This window comes from Polistes fuscatus, unplaced genomic scaffold (genome assembly GCF_010416935.1).
Source record: "Polistes fuscatus isolate 324 unplaced genomic scaffold, CU_Pfus_HIC Scaffold12, whole genome shotgun sequence".
Taxonomy (NCBI): Eukaryota; Metazoa; Arthropoda; class Insecta; order Hymenoptera; family Vespidae; genus Polistes; species Polistes fuscatus.
In genome coordinates, this window is record NW_025113020.1 from 5021141 (window position 1) to 5027917 (window position 6777).

The window sequence follows — 6777 nt, forward strand, 5'->3', positions numbered from 1 at the left end:
AGGTAAATTTTATTATAAATTTCATTCATTATAAAAAATACATAGTCAAATATTCTTCAAACCAGCACGAAAATTTAACATTACTTTAAAATAGCATAGCAGGATTACCTATGTATCTTTCTACTGATACATATCTAAAAGTTTATTTTTAATTTTCGCTAATTCATTTTATGGAATAAAAATTCTCAGATAATGATAAAAAAAACTTGGACATTTATAAGAGTAAAATGTCTTGCTTCAAAGAATTAAATGTAAATCTAAAAATATCAATTCATATAAGTTAAAAAATATGAATTTTCATCGTAGGAACTATTAAAGAGCAATGAACATATTCAGAAAGCACTCTTTTACAAATATCTTAAGCCCTGGCTTTCCTATGGATTATTAACTAGCAGCGGTAAGTAATTTAAACGAATAAAAATAATCTTTTTATTGTATATTTAAAATAAAATATACTAAATAATAAAATGAAAAAGGGCACGTTAGTAATACGTCTATATTTGTTTGTGTCTTACAAAGAGAGTTCGTAGCACTTTTTCCTTTTTTCGACATTTCAATCCGTTTCTATTACAATTAGAGTTTTCGATTTTAATAATTATAACACATATTTCGAGACAGTTTCATCAGTACTCTATCCTCGATGTAAGCTTGCTTGGCATGCAGCTTTTCCGGATATGTTATTTATCTTTTAACAGTGCAAGCCAAATGTCGTAATAATCAGTAAACTGGAGATATTTCTTAATTACAATTATTACAATTTTTTTTTTTTGTTTTTATTTATCTCCTTACTTCTTTACAATTTGTCCGTAGACATCTGGTAAATTGTTAGACAAGTAAGAAATACAGCACTTGGAAGGCATCTCCAATGAGCGAGCGTCGCTTTTGTCATTTATTTTCCGCAGATTTAATATTTTATTGGGTCTTTAGGGCTGATTCTTTTAAGCCTGTCCTGAGACATCTTATATATTTTTCTGAGTTGCTACCGTTACAACTAAGGCAACTGACGTTTTCTTTTCTGTCCTTTTGGGGACAAAGTATTGTAAGACATTTCTGTGCGAATTTGACACAGGCTGGATTTAGATTTCAGTAATTTTTTATGTATCCATAAATTTAGCACCTTGTGCATTATGACATAGGTGTATTATTTAGATACATATCCTTTTTATTTTTCATAGTAGTAAATTCGATAGAAAATAGTAATAGCAGCTGTTTAGTCTCGTATTTTGTTATATTATTTATTGATCTTACCTTGTGACCGAGTTTGTCTAATTCATTTATTATTTTAATTGCGTTTGATTTTAGATGACATTCTCGAACAACAATTTCGTAACTCTTTTCGTTTTTTGTTGATACATGTGTTATCTTCCGTCTTAAATTTTTAGTGCATTGGTTATAATTATCTTTCTGAGCGTTTCTGAAATGATAGTTTTTACTTTGACTTGGATATCATTCAGGTATTCTATTATATAATTATATTGTCCAGCAATGTTTAGAAAAAGTAAAAGAAAGAAATCACTAATTATCAAAGCCATGAGTCGGCAAAATATGCAGTAGTTTTATCGTAGGAATGAGTGAGATAGGGAAGGTTACGTAAATCAATGTACTCCAATTTACTCGTTAATGAAACAATTTGTCACGTCATAAAAACTCTCATGGAATTGAGAGAAAAGCCGATACAAATTATTGCTTTATTGCAGAAGGAAATAATATAAATAAATAGTAGTATGAAGATAGACTAGATAGAGAAAGAAATAACGCAAATACGTCTCGAGGTACCTTTTAACCTTCGTATTGCAACTGTAGCACTCAAAACACGAACCGTCCGGATATACTAGAACGAGTCTACCCACAAAAATTGGTTTTATCCAATAACTCGAGCAGAGAGTCCTTGATTTTCGCGTAGATATATTGGTGGTGGTTTCAATGCTTTTTCTTTTTCTAAATCTTTTGTGTTTTAAGGTTCTGTTGAATAGTCGAGTAGATCGGAAATATTACTTAGGGGAATGTCTTGAAACCATTGTGTTGCAAATGATACGTAATAGTTATTGTTGTTGTTTTTCGGTCCATTAATCTTACGCTTTTTTGACTTTAAAATTTTTGAAGACTTGGCGGGTTTCCAATTTTGCGAAGTTTCCGAATCCGTTTGCATATCGCCTTCTATAGACGAGTTTCTATTATCGAGTTTGATTAGCCTCTTTTGTGTATATATTAGGTTGGTTCATATGAAATGTCGGATTTTCTTTACATGCGAACGTTTGTCTCTTGGTTTGCATTATTCTTTTGTTTTTGTACTACTTCGTTTATAGTCGTATTGTCCATTGTTAGAGTCACATTTCAACAAAGTAGATTTTCTAAAAAATGTTAAATCTATAATTTTTTTAAATTTCATAAGGATTTGAATTCAACCGATATATTCGTGCAATTTTTTTATGAGCATAAACTTGGTAATAATACTACAAAGGCTGCACGCAATATAAATCAGGCATTTGGGAAAAATACTGTTAACAAACGTTTTGAAAAAATTTCAGTCTGCTGAATTTTCTAAAAAAAAACCTCGAAAAAGTCCCGTAATGTCCATGAAAAATGATACTCTGAAAGCATTCACGGAAAAGAATCTTACTGTATCTTCGAAAAAACATGCTTCCAGAAAAAAGTCGACCATACAACAATATTGCGAAATCTTTCTGAAATTGGCAAGTTTAATAAAATTGATAAGTGACATCGAACGAACTAACCGAACGAAATAAGTTGGATCGGTTGAACGTATGCCTATCATTCCTAACCCGATTTTTACAAATGAATTTATATATGAAATTGTGCAGCACCCAACTTTTCACCGGATCTTTTCGCTAATAGACTTTAATTTTATCAAATATGACAGGCATCTATGCATTAAAATCTCTTTGGAAAAGTGTATTGAGAAATAAATAGAATTTATTTTAATTAAATAAATAGATTTTTAAAAAAGACATCTAGTTTTATATATTTACTTTAAAATCCGACATTTCGTATAAAACAACCTAATACAAGGTTAGATGATCGTTTTGGTTCCATAGTCGGTTGATTTGTTTCGGTATCAGCTATTGTTCGAATAATGAAACTATGGGCGTTATTAACGATTTTAATAGGTTAAATATAGTTTATTCAATGTTCAATGAGTTAAGCCACAAACTTGCACACGCGATTAGCCAAGAGAGTGCACCGTTTTTCCTCACAAGGACATTGGTCATTTAACCCTTGTATATGCGACGTAAACTTAAGGTACGTTAAACTATACCTCAACGCATATACTATTTGAATACTTGTATATACTCGAGAGCGGTATGTAGACACGTTTGTACTTAATAACGATTAAAAAAGGAAAGATCCTTATAATAAAAAGAGAATAAGACGCAATTTGCCCTAAAATATTTTAATAGATTAAATAATATTTCAAATATATCCTAATTTGACAGGTGAAAAATGGCACTTACGACGGAAAATGTTAACACCTGCATTTCACTTCAATATGATTAATTATTACTTTAATAATTTAAATGAGGAATCACGAAATCTTGTCGAATCTCTTAAAAAGGAGGGAGATGGAGACCCTGTTGTCAAAGATTTACGAACATTTATCAGCCAGTACACTCTCAACGCAATATGCCGTTAGTGAAAAAAACAATTTTTTTATACATAATTAATAATATTAGTAATGATTTTTTAATTGCCAATCTCTTTTGTAGAAACAGCTTTCGGTACAAAATTGACAGGAAAAAGCAAGCTGGAATCTGAATATCGTAATGCGGTCCATGTTTATAGCAAAGTTGCTGCATATAGGTAATTGAATAATGTTTTGTTAAGAAACGAAGTCGATCCAATAAAGAATGTGATTTATTGTTCACTAGACTCGTAAGACCTTGGTACTTCTACGATAATATATATGCATTTACACCACGCGGTAGAGTACAAAAAAAACGTTGAAAACCTTGCACAATTTTTCGAAAATGTACGTCTTTCATAATAATCATTTATAAGTACGTTTTTCGAAAATATTAAGATTAGGAAAATATTACATTTATTACAGATAATTGCGGAAAGGAAACGTTTTCATAAACAAACTAATGGAAAATATTTGCAAATCTATGAGAATATTGAGGAAGAAGACACTTTTAATAAAGGGAAGGAGAAGGACGATGAAAGTATTCGCATTTTTTAAATAAGAATAAAATTAAATTAAAGAAGCAAGGTCAATAGAATTTTTATGTTACAGATAGGCAAAACAAAAAAGACTTTCTTTGCTAGATCTGCTTATAGCCGCGTTTTGGAAAGATAATCAAATAGATGAGGAAGGAATTCGTGAAGAAGTTGATACTTTCATGTTTGAAGTATGTATTTGTAAATGTATTCATTTAAGAAACAAAAGAGGAGAAAAATTCTACGCAGTAACATTTTCTAGGGTCACGACACTACTGCAAGTGCACTGAACTTTGCTTTAGGTCTTTTGCTAAGCACAAAGATATCCAGGTAATGTTTCCAGCAACAATTATCAGTAGAAATTATTAGCAAAAGAAACAATATTTTACATTTAATACATTTACAAAGAATAATCAATTACTAGTAACACTAATTTTAGTAACTTGTTTCTAATACTAATTAATAGTGATATTAACTTTAAATAAAAAGTTTCATCAGTACTCGAATTCGAGCAAAATTTATTAAAATTTACAATGTTATTAGATTTTGCGATTTAAACAGTTCATACGATGAATAATAAATGATGTATTTATTTTTAGGAAAATATAAGAGACGAGGTTAAATCGATTATGGGAGAAGATAATAATTTGACGATATCGTCGTTTCAAAACTTTCGTATTTGGAGAGATGTTTAAAGGAATCGCTTCGTTTGTATCCAAGCGTCCATTTAATATCTCGGTATATTTCTAAGGATATGCAGCTGAGTATGAAAATAAATGCATTATGTCTTTACGTTAATTTCGTTCGTATCCTATTGATTCTTTATTTTATTCATTATGTAATCGTATTAATTTTGTAGAACATTATTTAATTCCATCTAAAACTATGTGTATTGTAAATATTTACGGCGTGCACAGAAATCCAGAATATTGGCCAAATCCAAATGTTTTCGATCCTGACAGATTTTTACCGGAAAATATTAAAGGGCGACATCCCTACTCCTACATACCATTTAGTGCGGGACCGAGAAACTGTATTGGTAAATGTTTCATGCAGAAATGAATATCTAATATTACCCTAAAATTGCTTTTTTATATTCGTCTTTTCCTCATTTTGCAGGTCAAAGATTCGCAATGCTTGAGCTTAAACTGTTTGTAGCATTTATATTGTACAATTTTAAGTTGGAACCGGTGGATGAACTAGACGACGTTACATTTTGGCAGATGCCACTCTGACCTCGTCTAAACCTCTTCGAGTAAAGTTTATACCTATTGCATAGGTATTTATATATATTGTCCTTAAAAAAATATATAAATGCAAATACAGTTTTAGATAATTTATTCGTAATCGGTAGATATTGATAGAGAATAAAATGAAATTTTAATTTACACTGTATAAGTGGGTAATATATTTTAATGTTCAAAATACAACAATTTAATATTTTATAAATATATATATCTATTTGGTTGGAAACGAAATAAATACGGATTTTGTCTATAGATTATTATTAAAATAACCGCACTCACTTATAGTTGATAACCTAATATTTAAAGATCACATATGAAATAACTTTCAATTTTAACAAATTGTCATTGCGCGTAAACTAATGGGTTGAAGTAAGTAAGAGAGGTACAGTTCGATGCGTGTGCTTTGCGAATTTACCATACGCAATGAGTCACTGGTCGGGAACGCATCACACATTTGCGCTTGAGCAATATCTCAATTGCGGTAAATCGTTGGTTCGTGCGCATGGCACTTTTTAAACTCATTTTAATATTCGACGAATAAGTGATGGGCCGAGCACGCAACTTATCTGTTCATGGGTTCAAAGGTTCAAACAAATAGGGACAATGGTTAACCAGACGTATCCAGGACCACTAACATCAGTAGCGACACCAGAATGCATGGATCAAGTACAACGTGAAAATATGTGCAATCGACGTAAATCTATAAGGAAAATTGCAGCTTTTACGGTAATAAAAGAACCAACAGTGTACGTAATTATAAAAAAAGACTACAGTTTCACTATTACAAAATGCTAATCGTGTAATATCTCAACGAAAATTACAAATCCTTACGAGAAACCTCAGCGAGAACGATGTTGATACTTTTCGTTTACCACAAACCCTTGGTAACATTTTTGTTTTACTGACGAAGCAGATTTCCATATTAATGGCTATGTTAATAAGCAGAACATGAAATACTGGTGCTCCTACAACCCTGGAGAACGTCATCAAAAACGTTTAACATTTTGATGCGATATTGTTAAAGATTATTTATGTTTGTGCATATTGCTTTACCTGAGTGTGCGTTCTGGAAAAAATAGTAAAGAATACATCAGATAATAAGTTTAGATGATCAAAGAACAATTTTCGAAAAACGAGCGACGATGGAACACATTAAGAGAGTTCAGAGAGAATATTGAGTTGTGAAGTAGAAGGTATTTTTAAGTACTTATTGAAATATTAGAAGAAGTAGAAGGTATTTTTAAGTACTTATTGAAATATTATAATGATTGGTTGTAAGTTGAAATAGCAAAAACTTTAACTGATACTTATCCGGCGATTGCATTTCAAGACTTAATTAATATTTATTTGAAAA

General features: G+C 30.6%; 1 pseudogene; it reads left to right on the plus strand.

The window, feature by feature from the left end:
• The first annotated feature begins 227 nt into the window (after nucleotides 1–227).
• On the plus strand, nucleotides 228–5455 carry LOC122513203 (annotated as a pseudogene).
• The last annotated feature ends 1322 nt before the right edge of the window (nucleotides 5456–6777 follow it).